The sequence below is a fragment of the Somniosus microcephalus genome, chromosome 7 (assembly GCF_052327205.1).
Source record: "Somniosus microcephalus isolate GS21.2 chromosome 7, FLI_Smic_1.0, whole genome shotgun sequence".
Lineage (NCBI taxonomy): Eukaryota > Metazoa > Chordata > Chondrichthyes > Squaliformes > Somniosidae > Somniosus > Somniosus microcephalus.
In genome coordinates this window covers 137617273-137635050 of record NC_140993.1, presented here as the reverse complement: position 1 = coordinate 137635050, position 17778 = coordinate 137617273, and the positions used below count along the sequence as shown (strand labels likewise).

The 17778-nt window shown below is 48.9% G+C and overlaps 1 protein-coding gene across 6 annotated transcripts in view; it reads right to left on the bottom strand.

Annotated features, from left to right (window-relative positions):
- fam110b (family with sequence similarity 110 member B) overlaps positions 1-17778 on the bottom strand; it is a 174902-nt gene that overhangs the window by 24468 nt on the left and 132656 nt on the right. Inside the window, exon 1 of one of the 6 annotated variants that reach the window (XM_085992986.1) lies at positions 139-233. The exons of the other annotated variants lie outside the window; for them this stretch is intronic. The gene's annotated coding sequence lies outside the window, so the exon portion shown is untranslated. Of the gene's footprint in view, positions 1-138; positions 234-17778 lie in introns of those variants that run through there. 6 annotated transcript variants of the gene reach the window in all.

Below are 17778 nucleotides of genomic sequence, written 5' to 3'. Positions count from 1 at the left end.
ATAAGCCTGTATATTGTGTATATCCGTTAGAACCCCCCCCAGACTTTGCTTTGTAAACACCTATGAACGAACTCCTGTCTTCAGTGTCTTTATCAACACACGGACACTACAGTGGCGACGAAGTGGAAACGGACTTACCTGCAATTCGGCAGCACCTCCAGGACATCGATTCCTCGGGCATCCAGAAGACTCAAGAAAGAGAGCGAAGCTGTGGTTTCACCAGCTGGCCAAGCTGGTGGCAGGTACTGCGCTAATCCTTCCTGGGCGTCAGGCTGGGGCTCCAGCGGCTGGCTCTACAGCGGAGACAGGCAGCGAAATCGGAGGCAAGCAATAACGGACTGGGAGGGAGCACTCGGGAGACGGCCGGCGCGGCAAGCAGGTCAGCATTCAGACCTGCAGAGAAAGTCCGGCGGGAACGAGTCTCCAACTGTAAACAAATAAAATAAAAATAAAAAAAAAACGGAAAGCACGGGAAACAGCGTTGTCATCGGCAGCAGCGGCGGGAAAGCGCGGGAAGCGCCATATCTTTGCTGCTGAAAAGAAAGAAAAGTGCGGGAAGCGCCATATCTTTTCTGAAATGCCTATGTCTGGCAATATTGATGCTTTTGATAGCGAAATAGAGGATTGGACCACATACGTGGAAAGAGTAGAGGTATATTGCACTGCAAATGGAATAGATGAAGAAAAAAAAAGCTTCAGTACTGCTGAACCTAATGGGGGCAAAGGCATACGGGCTGTTACAAAATTTAATCACTCCAGCCAAACCAAAGGACAAGAATTTTAAAGAAATTGTTGATACCCTGCAGGAGCACTTAAACCCAACACCGCTGCTGATAGCGGAACGATTCAAGTTCTTCAAGAGAAATCAACACAAGAATGAAAGTAACGTTGATTACCTAACCGAATTAAGAAAGCTATCAAAGTACTGCCAATTCGGGCAGGACTAGCAGATTATCTTCGAGACAAATTCATTTGCGGTCTCTCAAGTGAAGGAACACAAAAAAGGCTGCTTTCTGAAAAAGATTTAACATTGGACAAAGCTTTCAGTATGGCTGTATCATACGAAGCAGCAGCAAGAGGAGCTGCAGGGATACAACAAAAGACACAGGACTTCGGCACCCATGAAATGACACAGGGTTTTGAAAGATGTTATTGCTGCGGCAGATCCACCCATAACCAGAAGGACTGCTGGTTCAAGGACAAAGCATGCAGGCAATGTGGAAAGATTGGACACATTGCACGGGTATGCCGATCTGGACAAAATAAATCCACAGACAGAAAAAAAAAAATCAATAAAGGAAAGTACAGGAAGGTACAAATGATGACGGACAGTAGCTCCGAAGACCAGAAGAGCGATAGCGACTCCGAAAACAAGAGACTAAGCTGTCTCAAATTACATAATGTACTTGCCAAAGATGATTACCAAACCATTTGGGTTACCCTCACGATAGCAGGGTCCCCTGTTAAAATGGAGCTAGATACAGGATCAGCTCTAACCGTAATAAATCGACGGGATTACGAGAGGCTATTTTCGCATATACCTCTAAAAGACACATCCATTATCTTAAAAACATATACGGGGCAGAAAGTATACCCCAAAGGAAAAATAAGGGTGCCTGTTGTATAGAACGGCAAAGAAATACAAAAGTTGTATTTATACATTCTACAAGATGGTGGTCCACCGTTGTTGGGACGTGAATGGATCAGAAAGATACGTTTAGACTGGCACTCCATTCAGGCACTGACGGTGACCAGTAAGAAAATAAACAATGATGACATCATACCTGAACGATTAAAAGACATCTTGGCCAACGCCAAAGAAGTGTTTCAAGAGAAACTAGGAACCTTGAAAGGCATCACCGCCTCAATAAAAGTGGAAGATGCAGCAATTCCCAAATTTTTTAAGGCAAGACCGGTGCCATACGCAATTCGTCCAGCAGTCGAGGCAGAGCTGGAGAATTTGGAAAAGGCAGGCGTATTATCCAAAATAGATTGGAGCGAGTGGGCAACACCCATCGTTCCAGTCATGAAAAAAGCATTGAATAATGATAAATCTGAAGAACAGAGAAAAATTCGCATCTGTGGAGACTTCAAGGTGACTGTAAACCCGGTCCTTCACACGGTACAGTATCCTCTTCCGAGGATAGAAGATATTTTCGCCTCAGTATCCGGAGGGAAACGTTTCACCAAAATCGACTTGGCACAGGCATATCTACAGATGGAGGTTGAGGAGGCCTCTAAAAAGTATCTCACGATAAACACACACAAAGGCCTGTACCAGTACAATTGACTGGTTTTAGGAGCAGCATCAGCTCCAGCTATCTGGCAAAGAGCTATGGAGCAAGTCCTGCAAGGGATTCCGGGGACTCAATGCTACCTAGACGACATCCTTGTAACAGGAGAAAATGACAACGAGCACCTTGCCAATTTGGAGCAGGTGCTCACTAGGCTGAAAGAACAGGGCCTACGAGCAAATCGCCCCAAGTGCGAATTTTTCCAAAATCAGATATCATATTGTGGCCACATAATTAATAAGGAAGGGTTGCATAAGTCACCTGAAAAAATTGAAGCGGTCATAAAAGCCCCAGCACCTGAAAATGTTTCACAATTAAGGTCGTTCCTGGGATTAATAAATTACTATCATAAATTTTTACCGAACTTATCAACTCTTCTGCACCCTCTTAATGAACTGCTACAAACAGGAGTAATTTGGAAACGGAGCGAAGACTGTAAACGTGCCTTCCATAAATGCAAAGACTTAATCACATCCGAAGAAGTTTTGGCTCATTACAACCCATCACTGCCAATCAGACTGGCGTGCGATGCATCCCCTTACGGCATAGGAGCAGTATTATCCCATAAATTCCCTGATGGCTCAGAACGGCCGATAGCTTTTGCGTCACGCTCATTAAACTCAGCTGAGCGTAACTATGCCCAGATCGACAGGGAAGCACTCAGCCTGGTATGGGGAGTGAAGAAATTCAACCATTACCTACACAGACAAAAATTTACCTTGTTGACTGACCATCAACCCCTCATCTCCATATTCAACCCTAAAAAGGGTGTTCCCATTATGACAGCGCAAAGGCTACAGAGGTGGTCCCTTTTTCTAGGGGCACACCAATACAACATAGAATACAAAGGATCAAAACAGCATGGGAATGCTGACGGTTTATCGCGCCTACCGTTGCCAACGGTAGAAGAGGCACCTACAGTAGACCCAGTAGAGATGTTCCACTCTACCATAGTGGAATGTCTACCAGTAACAAATTCTGCCATTGAAAGGGAGACGAGAAATGACCCGACTCTCTCACGGGTCTACGATTTAACAGTGAAGGGATGGCCAGCACATGGCGAACCACTGTTGCCAGCATTCTCGCAAAGAAGAGAACAGCTGTCAGTGTGCCGAGGAACCTTGATGTGTGGATCCAGAGTGGTGATTCCACCCAAACTCCAGGATAAAGTGCTAAACGAGCTTCACGAGAGGCATCTGGGTGGAGTGAAAATGAAGAACCTAGCTAGGGCGTTTGTATGGTGGCCAGGTATCGATGGAGACATCGAAGAAATGACCAAGAGCTGCCTAGGATGCCAGAAGGTCCAAAACGCTCCACCACAAGCCCCTCTACATCCATGGGAGTGGCCCTCATCTCCCTGGCAAAGGGTGCACATCGACTTTGCTGGTCCATTTATGGACTCAATGTTCTTAATCATGGTTGATGCACACGCCAAGTGGCCGGAGGTAATAAAGATGTCCTCCACCACCACGGAAAAAACCATCACAGTATTAAGGACCATATTTGCCAGGAATGGGCTGCCGGAACAGATATGTTCTGATAATGGACCGCAATTTGTGTCTGAAGAATTCAGAAAGTTCTTAAAAAACAATGGGGTTAAGCACTACACGTCCGCCCCATACCATCCTGCCACCAATGGATTGGCTGAAAGGTTTGTCCAGACCTTCAAGAAGGCCATAGGTAATGAAGACATAAAACTTCAGCACAAGGTGGATAACTTCTTATTCGCATACAGGAATGCAACACATATGGTTACCAACCAAACTCCCGCCATGATGTTCTTCAATAGAAACATAAGATGCTGGCTGGATTTGGTCAAGCCCAACATCAGAAGGGACGTGGAGAACCAGCAGTTTCAAGGCATGAATGAAAGGCCAACTAGAACCTTCCAGATAGGTCAACAAGTTTTGGCCCGGGACTACCGTACCGAGAAATGGCAGCCTGGAACTATCTGCACACAACTAGGACCACTGATGTATACCGTTGACATCGGAGAAAGCATAATAAGGCGACATGCTGACCAAATCATAAAGTCATCCGAAAAGGGACAACCTACACCACAACTCTATACGTCTAACGATGAAGTAGAGATACCCATATCTACCTCCGATCCAGTGATACTGGAACCCGATGAACCAGACACTGGCATTCAAGCCGAATCAGCCTTGCCAAAAGAACCTACTACACCACCAGGAACTACTACACCCCCGAGGCGTTATCCGGACCGAGTCAGGAAGCCTCCTGAGAGACTGACTTATAATTAATTAACTACAGCAATGTGTATATTATTTTTCTTATAACATGTAATTAATAATTACTTAAATATGATGTACTGGTTAGCTAAAAGGGGAGGAATTGTAGTGTATGTGCCTTTAAGGGCCCCAGGTGTGCTGTAATGCCGGTAATGGCCACTCGGGCTATATAAGCCTGTATATTGTGTATATCCGTTAGAACCCCCCCCAGACTTTGCTTAGTAAACACCTATGAACCAACTCCTGTCTTCAGTGTCTTTATCAACACACGGACACTACAATATCCAACTCCTTTTTGAATATATTTAATGAACTGGCCTCCACCGCCCTCTGTGGCAGAGAATTCCACAGGTTCACCACTCTCTGGGTGAAGAAATTCCTCCTCATTTCAGTCCTAAATGGCTTACCCCTTATCCTTAGACTATGACCCCTGGTTCTGGACTCCCCAGCCATCATAAACATCCTTCCTGCATCTAGTCTGTCCAGGCTTAACCGCCTGCTGCACATGCATGCTTACCTTCAGCGACTGGTGCACAAGGACACCCAGGTCTCGTTGCACTTCCCCTTCTCCCAAGCTATTGCCATTCAGATAATAATCTGCCTTCCTGTTTTTGTTACCAAAGTGGATAACCTCGCATTTATCCACATTATATTGCATCTGCCATGCTTCTGCCCAATCACCCAACCTGTCCAAATCATCCTGGAGTTCCTCGGCATCCTCCTCACAGCACACACGCCCACCCAGCTTTGTGTCGTCTGCAAATTTGGAGATATTACATCTAGTTCCCTTGTCTAGATCATTAATATATATTGTGAATAGCTGGGGTCCAAGGACCGATCCCTGCAGTACCCCACTCGTCACTGCCTTCTCTGCTCCAAGGAGAACAATCCCACTTATTATACTGCATGTAACTTAAATATAATATTTGTGATTAGACCTGTCAATTTTTCTCCTTTAACTACGTAATGTTCATTCACTCTGTTTAGTTTTGTTGAGCAGAAAGACCCTTTCAGTCCAGCTGGCCAGCCCTGAAGTTCAAAAAAATACAATACTGGACTGTTAAGTCCTGATGTTGCAAGCCTCAGGATTTCAAACAACCGATTTTTGCTCAGAGTGGGTAGGAAGGAGAAGGCTGCTTTGAGTGATCCTAAAGACTGGGGATGGAAAACCGTGCCATAGGGGGGCCGGGGTGTTCCCTGGCAGAGGTAAGGAAGTATTAGAAAGGTGGAGGGTTTTGTTTTCAACAAGGATTTGGGATATGTTATCTTCAGACTGTTTGCCACTCCACTTCACCTGACGAAGGAGCAACGCTCCGAAAGCTTGTGATTTCAAATAAAGCTGTTGGACTATAACCTGGTGTTGTGTGACTTCTTACATTTCTCCACCCCAGTCCAACTCCGGCATCTCCACAACAAGGTCCTAAGGTAGAGAAGCTCTGCTGGAAATTACATCCCAAAATGAGCACAGAAACTCAAATTCAAGTAACAAACCGAACACAAGTCAGAAAAACCCACATCCAAAATGAACAGGTTCACTTGATTTTCTACCTGAAACCATCAGACCTCAAAATCCTTTCCCATAATTAGAGGTAAAATCTCAACTTCAATGTTACAAAAGCATACATTAACAATTCCGTTTTATGGAGGAAGCACTTAAGATATGAAGCCTATGGAACTTACTCGCAGTTACGGTGGTGTGGAGATGCCGGTGTTGGACTGGGGTGGACAAATGTAAGAAGTCACACAACACCAGGTTATAGTCCAACAGCTTTATTTGAAGTCACAAGCTTTCGGAGCGCTGCTCCTTTGTCAGGTGAAGTGGAGAGATGCCACTGCAATGCCAGCTCCGTGCCCCACGAGATCTTCACTGCCCTGAAGTAAAGAAACACCCCAGTGTTTTAAAAGTAAACTGCTGGTGTTTTACTCTCTGGCTTGCCTCCGTGTGCCCTCTACAGCGTGGAGTCTGTCTGAAGAAGTAAAACACCAGCAGTTTACTTTTAAAACACTGGGTGTTTCTTTACTTCAGGGCAGTGAAGATCTCGTGGGGCACGGAGCTGGCATTGCAGTGGCATCTCTCCACTTCACCTGACGAAGGAGCAGCGCTCTGAAAGCTTGTGATTTCAAATAAAACTGTTGGACTATAACCTGGTGTTGTGTGACTTCTTGCAGTTACGGGGACATTGCTGCACAACTCAGCAATTTTGGAGCAGGATTAACTTCGAGACCAGTGAGGTCCAAAGAGTTCACAAACTCTCCCGTGCTACCTGCGAGTGTTCAATGGTGCAATCCGTGCTCGTCAGTTAACGTTATACTCGAGCAGTTTCTAAAACTCCTAGGGAACAACACGGTCATGGCAAATACTTTAAACAAGCCACACAAAGCCACGCAGGATTAAAATTGATTTTTACACCATTAATAGAAAACTATTCTAAGTTGCACATTTATAAAATGATTTGTGGACTACACAATGCTTCTCTTGTTATCAAAGCTGTTGATTCAGATATTTTACACTGTTGAACTGCTTGTAGCAACAGGCAGTTTAACACTAAATTAACTAGTGCACTGAATAGATTTGATCTTAAGGCAGCGATGTCCCAACGCAGCTATTATAGAAAACTGCAAAAAAAATTACCTTTTTTTGGGAGGAGCAGCCAGAGACCTATGGGGAGAGAGCGAGGGGGGGGGGGGGGGGGGGAAAGAAAGAAGCGAGTGGACGTTTCACATTTTCAGCACTATTTAAAAAATGACACTATGGGGAAGAATCCATTATGACATCTCAGCCCTTGCAAATACGGGCTGCGATTTCGCCGACCGAGGCAGGTCCAGGGTGGTGTTGCGGTCCCAGCCCGCTGCCTACTGTAGCCCGCACTCCAAGCGATTTTTCGTTGATTGGACTTGTTAAGCCCGCCCTGCGAGGTTCCCGGCCAATTAACAGGAAGCAGGTCTGATGACATCATTTGATGACGTGTCATCAGCCGGTTTCCTTAAAGGGGCCATGTCCAAACTGATCTTGACAGTTCTGCTGTCAGTATTCTACAGCATTGAGGAGCTGCAAACACTGACCAGCACTGCACAGAGGTGCACAGCTGCACCCAGGCTCTCCTATGACTCCCTCCATGTGCTTATGGAGAGTCACAGCACGCAGGGAGATTCTCTTCCCTTCCCATGGGTGGAAGAGACCTCCCCAGGAGATCAACGCAGCCTGGTTGTACATTGCACAGGAGGGCAGAAGCAGGGATGACGTCAGGAGGACCAGGCTGCAGTGGTGCAAGCCTTTCAATGATCTGAGCAGATCACGGAACGTTACTGCTAAGCCACACTCTACCTCACCCTGCTGTGCCACTCATCGCATCCACATCACTCTGCCTTCCCTACCCTACTCCTACATGTCCTTACTCACACCAACTTACCTTACACCTCCACCCATCCCTCTCTATCTATATTATCACTTCCCCATCTCACTAGCCACCCCTCACATTCACCCTCAACCTACTGCAAGCATACAAACTAACGACACACAAGGGTAGGCACCAGGGTGGTTTAGCTAATGTTCATGTGAAGTTTCTGTTAATGTGTTGAAAATATAGATTTCAATGTTTGACAAGACTTTGCCTTATTGGGCAGATCTGTGCTCACCTTTGGAAGCATCTTAGGTGAATTGCAGTGAATGTTGAGACATAACTTCCCACCCCCAATTGTGAGGCGTGTGAAAGGAATGGCTTGGATATTGTAGGGATGCTTTATGGTGCTGGCATGGGGTGGTGTCAACCTGGCGCATCATGTGGCAGCCAGTGTGTACAATGTTAAGTGAAGTAAATCTGGCCATGGTGAGGCCATCCCCTGGCCTCTCGGGCAGCAATGTTGTCGGGTGGCATGTCCTCTGCAACATCAGATGATTGTGGAGAAGGTTGGTATTGTTGTTGGTGAGCCTGGTGATGTTGGTGTTGGGGCTGATCGTGGAGGGATTCCAAGGACCAAGGTGAGATTTTTTCCAAGGACACCGATGTTGCTGGAATAGGTGGCACCTGAAGTTGAGATGACAGAAGCGATCTGTCAATGGCGAGAGGTTGCTCCAAGGAGGTGACAGTGGAGGTTGCTCCAAGGAGGTGACAGTGGATAGAGAGTTTACTCCAAATACTTCCAAACTGCATACAACTCAAAAAAGTGTCTTCCAATCCTGAAGGTTTAAGCTTCTGACATTGGAAAGTGAACAGCTGTGAAATGGTAGCTTTCATACCACTTTTGCAGTTGTCACCTATTCACAGCAATGGGGAGACAGAGAACCCGACCTACTTACCAGACTTGATCTCTGAACGATGTAAACCACATTAAAAAAGTGGGAAAATAGAAATAGGCTGGCAAAATAGTAGTTAACAAGCGTTTAACAAGCATTTAACTATCTTAAATGCCGCCGCCACTTGGTGTCGGGTCTGTTCTGAAATCGTAGGCCCGACACTTTGGAAACTTGTGGAGGCGGGTTCGGAGCGGGCTCACAACCCTGTCAATCATTTCAATTTTGACAGCAGACCCGCCTCCAAACCCACATTTTGAGCGCCGGCAAAATCGCGGCCATAATTTTTTTTAAAAATGTGCTCGACACGCCTCAACATTGTATCCCCACAAAATTAGCAATATTTACATTAAGTTTGGCCCCTGAACCAAAAGCTTCCAAAACACTAATACAATAGCAAAATATTGCAGATGCTGGAAATCTGAAACAAAAATTGCTGGAAACACTCAGCAGGTCAAGATGCTGCCTGACCTGCTGAGTGTTTCCAGCATTTTCTGTTACTTCCAAATCACTTCTAGCGGATCTGACCTGTCAATCACCTTACTATGCACCGCCCATTGCAAATCCCATTGGCTACCCTTCAAGACTGACCCACACTCAATTGGCTGGTTCAGCTGTCAGTCACCCATTCCATTAAATTCGCTGTTAAAATCTGCTTGCAACATTTGAAAGAACTGTTGACATTTGAAACTGTGACTGAAGAGAGAGAGCTTTGTAATATTCAACAGAAATCACCACCACGGTTACATTTGAATGCATTTTATCAACCCGCTGCCGACTGTTTAAAAAAAAATGTATTTACTTTTTTAAAACTTTTTTGGGGAATGTGGCATTTTATAAACAATCCTTTCACCTCACTGCAAAAACCAGAATTCCATTGAAACCCTCCAACATTTAAATCAGGCGAAAATTGATGGAGCTTTAAAATCTGCTATTGGGAGCTGGGTTTGCGGTGGAGGAGCAGCCCGAGACTTACTGCGGCAGTTTGTGCTGAAGCGGCTGCTTTCTGGGCAGCAGTGCTCTCACTGGCAGGTCTCAGTAAAAAGGTGTCTGGCTTTTACCTCGCTTCCTTCAGTCGTCATTTCTTACATTTGCACAAAGAGCCATTTGCTTTGAATCCGCACTTAAGAGCACACAACAGGCCCAGACCTGCTCACCACCTCCAATCCACACACACTGACTCCTACCTGGCCATGGTCCAGAGTTTGCTCACCACCTCCAATCCACACACACACTGACTCCTACCCAGCAATGGTCCAGAACCTGCTCACCACCTCCAATCCACACACACTGACTCCTACCCAGCAATGGTCCAGAACCTGCTCACCACCTCCAATCCACACACACTGACTCCTACCTGGCCATGCTCCAGAGTTTGCTCACCACCTCCAATCCACACACACTGACTCCTACCTGGCCATGGTCCAGAGTTTGCTCACCACCTCCAATCCACACACACTGACTCCTACCTGGCCATGGTCCAGAGTTTGCTCACCACCTCCAATCCACACACACTGACTCCTACCTGGCCATGGTCCAGAGTTTGCTCACCACCTCCAATCCACACACAGGGACTCCTACCCAGCAATGGTCCAGAACCTGCTCACCACCTCCAATCTACACACACTGTCAGCACGACACAAGAGCTGACAGCCAATCAGATGAAACTCCCCCTGTCCCCAGCTGCACTGTATCCCGCGCTCTCTGCAGCCGCCTGCGCTTTGGCCATTGGGCCCCTCCCTCCCCCCGCTTCAGCTCTCCGGTGTGCGGCCTGGGAATTTGACTGTGCGGGACCTTACAGATTGCTGTGTGGCCGCGCACCTTAGAGGGAACATTGGTACAGAGGCAGAGAGTTTTGGGGGCAGTTGGGGTTGTGTGGATAATTCCAGAGCTTAAGGTCTAGGCTGCTGAAAGCACAGTTGCCAATAGTGGAGCGATTAAAATCGGGGATGTGCAAGATGCCAGAATTGGAGGAGTGCAGAGATTTTGAAGGCTTGTAGGGCTGGGGGAGGTTTCAGAGATAGGGAAGGGCGAAGCCATGGAGGGATTTGAAAATAAGGATGCGGATTTTAAAATTGAGCCATTGTCAGACCAGGAGCCAGCATAGGTCAGCAAACATGGGGGGGGGGGGGGGGGGAAAGAGGGGTGAACGCGATTGGTGCGAGTGAGGTGAGCATATAGGCAGCAGGGTTTTGGTGGAGAGATGTGTGGAGATGTTTAGGCAGAGAATATCAAAGAGTAGCATCAAGATGACTGAAGGCCCTCACACCAACCATGGGGTGTATGGAGGGAGAGATGAACAAAAAGCCAGAATTGGACAATCATAGGCTGCGGCAGGGGATGTATAGCTGGAGGAAGCTTCAGATAGGTTAGGGCGAGGCAATGATGAGGAGTGAAGAGAAGTGTCGATAAGTCAGAGACAGGCAATATTGGAGGCAGAAGTAGAAGGTCTTTGTGATGGAGAGGATATGAGATCGGAAGCTCAGCGCCAGGTTAAATAGGATGCCGAGGCTGTACAAGATTAAGGCACTATATAAACAAAACAATATACTGGTCAAGTACTATTGTATTTCATGAATCTGATTTTAATGATTTCCTGCATGAAGTGGAAACAATTAAGATATATAGTGTTCGTGTTGAGGTTAGTTTTATACCCACAATGAAACTGGTCTGTGCTGGAATGCTTTACGAGGAGGAAATTAGTGTAGCTGTTAACAATTCAGCATTCTGACAATTGAAGAGTAACATTAGTAAAAGCTACAATTTTCTGTATTCATGCACAGATCAATCAGTATCACAATTTATCAGCTGGAAATCCTTCATCACAATAGTGGGCAGAGCAGAAGAGGAAAAATCCAAAGTTCTTAAAAATTTTTGCTGGATTTATTTGAATCATTAAAAACCTTAGTCCATCCTCTTTGCATTAATAAATTAAAAAAATTTTTTTTTAAACCTGCCAGTTAGTTCTCAGTAACTATCCCACTAAGCTCGAGGAACAGCACCTCATCTTTTGATTAGGCACGTTACAGCCTTCTGGACTCAACATCGAGTTCAACTATTTCAGACCAGAACCTCGGCCCCTATTCTTTTTCTTCCATTTATTTTTTTCCCTCTCTCCCACAGGTCTTTCATTCTGCAGTGCCATTTACACTTCATCTAGAGCCATCTTTTGTTTCTTAACTTGTCCCATTCCCATCTCCTTTTGCCTGCACCATCTCTTAATCTCTCCTGCCTTCCATCCTATCAGACCTTCCCTTTTGTTCTTTCCTCCCCTCCCCCCTTTCCCTGCCCTTGCTTAAAAACCTGATCGATCTCCAGCTTTTTCCAGTTCTGACGAAGGGTCATCGACCTGAAACGTTAACTCTGTTTCTCTCTCCACAGATGCTGCCTGACCTGCTGAGCATTTCCAGCATTTTGTTTTTATTTCAAATTTCCAGCATATGCAGTATTTTGCTTTTGTACCCCACTAAGCAGTTACTTCCCTCTTTCCCCTCTGAGCACACAAAAATCTGTCTGCAGAGATGTAGATGACATACTAGACACATTACAGACCATAGACATCTAGTAGAATTAAAATCAGTGAATGAGCCAACAACCACTGCACAGGGAACCAAACTCCTCCTCCCATATATTACAAGGTTATATTCTCTCCAGATACTACCTCTTCTGGAATGTTTTCTTGCTGTAGGCATTAGCTTTAGCAAATTTTCTTCAAGAATTGCTCTTTTCTGCAAGTGTCAGCCTTGGCTCGATGGTAGATTTTCACTTCCGTTTCAGAAAGTTTTGGGTTCAAGTCCCACTTCACAGATTTGAGCACATAATCTACGCTGATGCTTCAGTGCAGTGCTGAGGGAGTGCTGCACTGTCAGAGGTGCCATCTTTCAGATAAGACATTAAACGGAGGTCCCATCTGCTCTCTCAGTTGGACGTAAAAGATCCCATGACACTATTCGAAGAAGAGCAGGACTGTCCTGGCCAATATTTATACCCAACATCACTAAAAACAGATTATCTGGTCGTATCACATTGCTGTTTGTGGGACCTCGCTGTGCACAAATGAGCTGCCACGTTTCCTGCATTACAACAGTGACTACACTTCAAAAGTACTTCATTGGCTGTATAGCACTTTGGGACAATTTCAGATTGTTGAAGGCGCTATATAAATGCAAGTTCGTCATTCTTCTTTGATCCAGCTGAAACCAATACAGCAGAATGGAAGAAACAAACATTTCCTCTAAAATATGTGGTAGATTCCCACTAACAAATTCACCAAAGAACTTTGTCTTATCTTCTGAGGAGTTATTACATGAATTGACAAGTGCCAACAAGACATAATTCCAAAACATTTTGTGCTAGCAGCCTCAATGCCCTAAATCCAGGTTAATCAATATATAAACCATGGTCAACTGTGGCCCTTAGTCTGGAAACAAACCAATCCTGCAACTCCCACCCCACCACTGGTTAAAGTAGTGGAACTGGCCCCTGGCATCAAGTGCAATTTCACATTAAGGCTTAAAATACAAGGTTTATGTTAAGAAGGTCCTTCAACTAATTAGCTAGAATGGTATTTTAAATTCAGGAACAGTAAAAATTTACTGATGTGTTAAACCATTACCAAAAAGTGGGTTCTGGCAGTAATATCAATATGGCATTTGCTCTTGGTGATAATTAGACAGTAAGATTACTAACACTTCAAATATAGGTCCTTTATTCTTTAACTAGCTGGGGGTGCCCGGCGTTGCCAGGGCAATTTTGGGCCGCGCGGTCTCCCTGCCCCTGTCCGTCCCCCCTCTCTCTCCCCATGTTCCCCTCTCCCTGTGCTGTCCTCTCCCTCCCCCCTCCCTCTCCTCTCACTGCCTAGTGCCTGAGGCCCGGTGCCGTTGTGATAGCGGCCGTGCGGGGCCTAGCACTTGAGGTGCGGCCGGGTTGTCGGGCCGAGACGGACCCGAGCTGAGCTCCCCCGCGGATGACAGCCGGCCGCTGCCGCTCCCCCCGACCGCTGTGTGTGTCGGGCCGAGCGGTTGTGAGGCACGGCCTGGTGAGCCCAACTTACCTGCCGCTCTGGCGGGGCAGGAGCGGGATCGGGAGCCGCAATGTGGGGGTTTCTTTTGCTGCTACTGTCCCTGTGGGGATGGAAAAAATGGCGGCGAAGTTTAGGGAGAGTGGAGGATTAGGACCCGCCCGTGACGCACTGATTGGTCAACCATCAGGTGAGTGAACTGTAGGATTGGTCAAGCAGCAAGTCAGTCAACACTAATGACAGGTAGGATTGGTGAACTGCGAATGAGTGGATTTTTGAACCTTTTTTGTATACTGTCCTAACAATTTTTTTCTGATGAAAAAGGAAATACGCCTACGAGAGTCCCCTAATGATAAGCTTTCTTTTGATATAACATATGTGTAGGTACGCTCTATAACTTTTGATTGTATAGCCGGACAGAGAGACATACTGGTTTATATATATAGAACTAGCTGAAGTGCCCGGCGGTGCCGAGGGTCTTTTGAGGGCATGTTGTTGTCGGAAGAGAGAGAGAGCGCGACCTGGGGGGGGAGAGAGAGAGCGCGACGGGGGAAAGAGGGGGGGGGGGGGGGGTGGGGGGAAGGGGAGGAAGGGGGAAGGGGGGAAGGGGAGAAGTCCCCGAGCCCCGCCCCCCCCGAGGCTCTCCCCCCCACCCCAATCTCCCGAGGCTCTCCCGCCCCCCCCCCATCTCCCGAGGCTCTCCCGCCCCCCCCCCCCATCTCCCGAGGCTCTCCCCCCCCCTCCAATCTCCCGAGGCTCTCCCCCCCCCCCAATCTACCGAGGCTCTCCCCCCCCCCCCCCCAAATCTCCCGAGGCTCTCCCCCCCCCCCAATCTCCCGAGGCTCTCCCCCCCCCCCCACCCAATCTCCCGAGGCACTCCCCCCGCCCCCCCCCACCCACCCAATCTCCCGAGGCTCTCCCCCCCCCCCCACCCAATCTCCCGAGGCTCTCCCCCCCCCCCCCCAATCTCCCGAGGCTCTCCCCCCCCCCCCCCAATCTCCCGAGGCTCTCCCCCCCCCCCCCCAATCTCCCGAGGCTCTCCCCCCCCCCCCCCCAATCTCCCGAGGCTCTCCCCCCCCCCCACCCAATCTCCCGAGGCTCTCCCCCCGCCCCCCCCCACCCACTCTCCCGAGGCTCTCCCCCCCCCCCCACCCAATCTCCCGAGGCTCTCCCCCCCCCCCCCCACCCAATCTCCCGAGGCTCTCCCCCCCCCCCCAATCTCCCGAGGCTCTCCCCCCCCCCCCCAATCTCCCGAGGCTCTCCCCCCCCCCCCCAATCTCCCGAGGCTCTCCCCCCCCCCCCCCCAATCTCCCGAGGCTCTCCCCCCTCCCCATCTCCCGAGGCTCTCCCCACCCCCCCATTTCCCGAGGCTCTCCCCACCCCCCCATCTCCCGAGGCTCTCCCCCCCGCCACCCCCCATCTCCCGAGGCTCTCCCCCACCCCCCCCGTCTCCCGAGGCTCTCCCCCCCGCCCCCCCATCTCCCGAGGCTCTCCCCCCCCGCCCCCCCCATCTCCCGAGGCTCTCCCCCCCCCCACCCCCCAACCCTCGATCGCCCGAGGCTCCCCCCCGATCTCCGATCTCCCCCCCGGCAGCCCCCGATCTCAGATTTCCCGCCCCCCCACCCTGGGCTCGCCTCCCCCCCCGATCTCCCGAGGCTCCCCACCCCCCCCCCGCCAAGGCTCGCCCCCACCCCCCACGAGGCTTGCCCCCCCCACGCCCCCCACCGGCGATCTCCCGAGGCTCGCCCCCCCTCGCGATCTCCCAAGGCTCGCGCCCCCCCCCCCCGCCCGCGATCTCCCGAGGCTCGCCCCCCCCGCGATCTCCCGAGGCTCGCCCCCCCCCGCAATCTCCCGAGGCTCGCCTCCCCCCGCGGCTTGCCCTCCCTCCCTCCCCCCCGCGATCTCCTGAGGCTCGTCCCTCCCCCGCGATCTCCCGAGGCTCGCACCCCCCTCGCCCGCCCCCCGCCATCTCCCGAGGCTCGCCCGCCCCCCCACGATCTCCCGAGGCCCGCCCCCCCTGCGATCTCCGGAGGCCCGCCCCCTCCCCCCCCGCGATCTCCAGAGGCCCAATCTCTGGAGCCCCGCCCCCGCCGGCTTCAAGAGCAGAGAGACCCCGCCCCCCCGCCCGAGCCCCGGTTGCCTTGGTAACCCTCCTCTCCTCTCCGGGCCTGAGCGGCCGATTGCGTGAAGAAAGACCCTCCTCACCTGTCACGGAGTTGAAGTCTCCGAAAGCGGCCACAGTGCCCCCGGCCTCAACCCCGCGCATTCAGGAGGCGCGGGGAAGAGAGAGACAGACAGACTGGTGGGGGGGCGGGGGGGGCAGGTGGGGGAGTTAGACGCCGCTGCGCTCCTGCTCCGCGGAGCTCCGTGACGCCACCGCCGCACCAGCCTTTACTAAGATGGCGGCGATCGGGGGCCGCTTGTTAACTGGGGCCGGGAGGTGCCTAGCTCGGGCGTGGGTGCGGAGGAGGAGGCTTCGAGGCCTACCTGGAAAAACGGGGAAGGTAGGAAAATTAATGAGATTAGATAACAGATTTAGAAAGTAAATTAACTTTTTTTTTAAACTGTGTTTTAAAAGCAACGTTTTTTTTTTTAAAGACGCAGAAAGCGGGAAAAAGGAAAAGTTTGGAATCAAGATGGCGGCGACTCACCTCGGTTCCCGAACAATAAGGCCCACCCACACATGCACCGATTGGTCGACCGTCAGGTCACCAAAGCGTAGGATTGGTCAATCGTCCCGTCACTCGACCGTAGGAGGGCCCGGCCGCACGCGCCAGCAACCCGGCGTACGATTGGTCGACCTCGAGGTCACTATCGCTAATGAGCGGATAATGAGATGCTAATGAGTGGAATGTTGAAGGTTTTTCGGATACCGCGGGCGCGATTTTTGTCCGGCCGAAACGTAAATACGCTTACCATCGTTTTGGAACGGTGAGCTTTCTTTCGATGTAACGCACGCGTAGGTACGCTCTGTAACTTTCGAGCGCATAGCCGGACAGACGCACACCCGAGGACAGACAGATAGACAGAACGATCCGTTTATATATATATAGATATAGAAGATAAGGAGTTCGGTACCTTTCAGATATGAACTGCAAAATAAAACTCAACACATCATAACACTGTGCGTCGGGGAAAAAAAACTCGTTAAGGCTGAAACTGTTCGCAGCATCACTGTTTTTCAACTTTGAGAACATGAGTCATTAGCAATTGGACAGCTAGAATACATTAATTAATTAGAAAAAATCAAAAACAAGGAAAAAGAGCCAGTAATCTCTCTACACTTCAGAAACATGAACCATGCTATGCTGCATTAGGAAATAGGGCAAAATTGTTTGTTCTGGTTAATACAGTGGAAGATGATATCAGGATCAACGTTTGATCAATGTGCAAATATTTTAACCCAGAACAACAATAAACATTTGTAAATTATGTACCAAGAAACATCACTACACAATGGATAGAATCCCACGAGAACTATTTCCTTCTTTGTGCCACATGTCGAACAAAGACAATGATGATGCCTTTAAGATCTGAACACCAAGTTCCTTTGAAAGGGATAGGGTGCACTTTAGGGAAGTACTTTCCCTTTTTAAGTCAGCCACACATGTAATTTATTAATCGTGCCACGCAGAAGAGATCATTTACAGCACTTGGCTGCACCCATGGAACAGGAAGCCTCGATTCACGTGTAGCTGATGTCAACTCTGGGTGCAGTCAATGAACATCTGCACTGACTAATGGTGAATAACATCCTTCTCATTTCTGGCTGCCAATCAGAAGCTGGCAATCAACAACTCATATTTGACTTTAAAAAAAAACAGACTTTTCAGAATCAATGATATCCTGGGCATTTTTGATCCATTTTTTTTGGTAAGGACATCAGTATCTTACAATGCAGCATAGTAAATTGATTCTGAA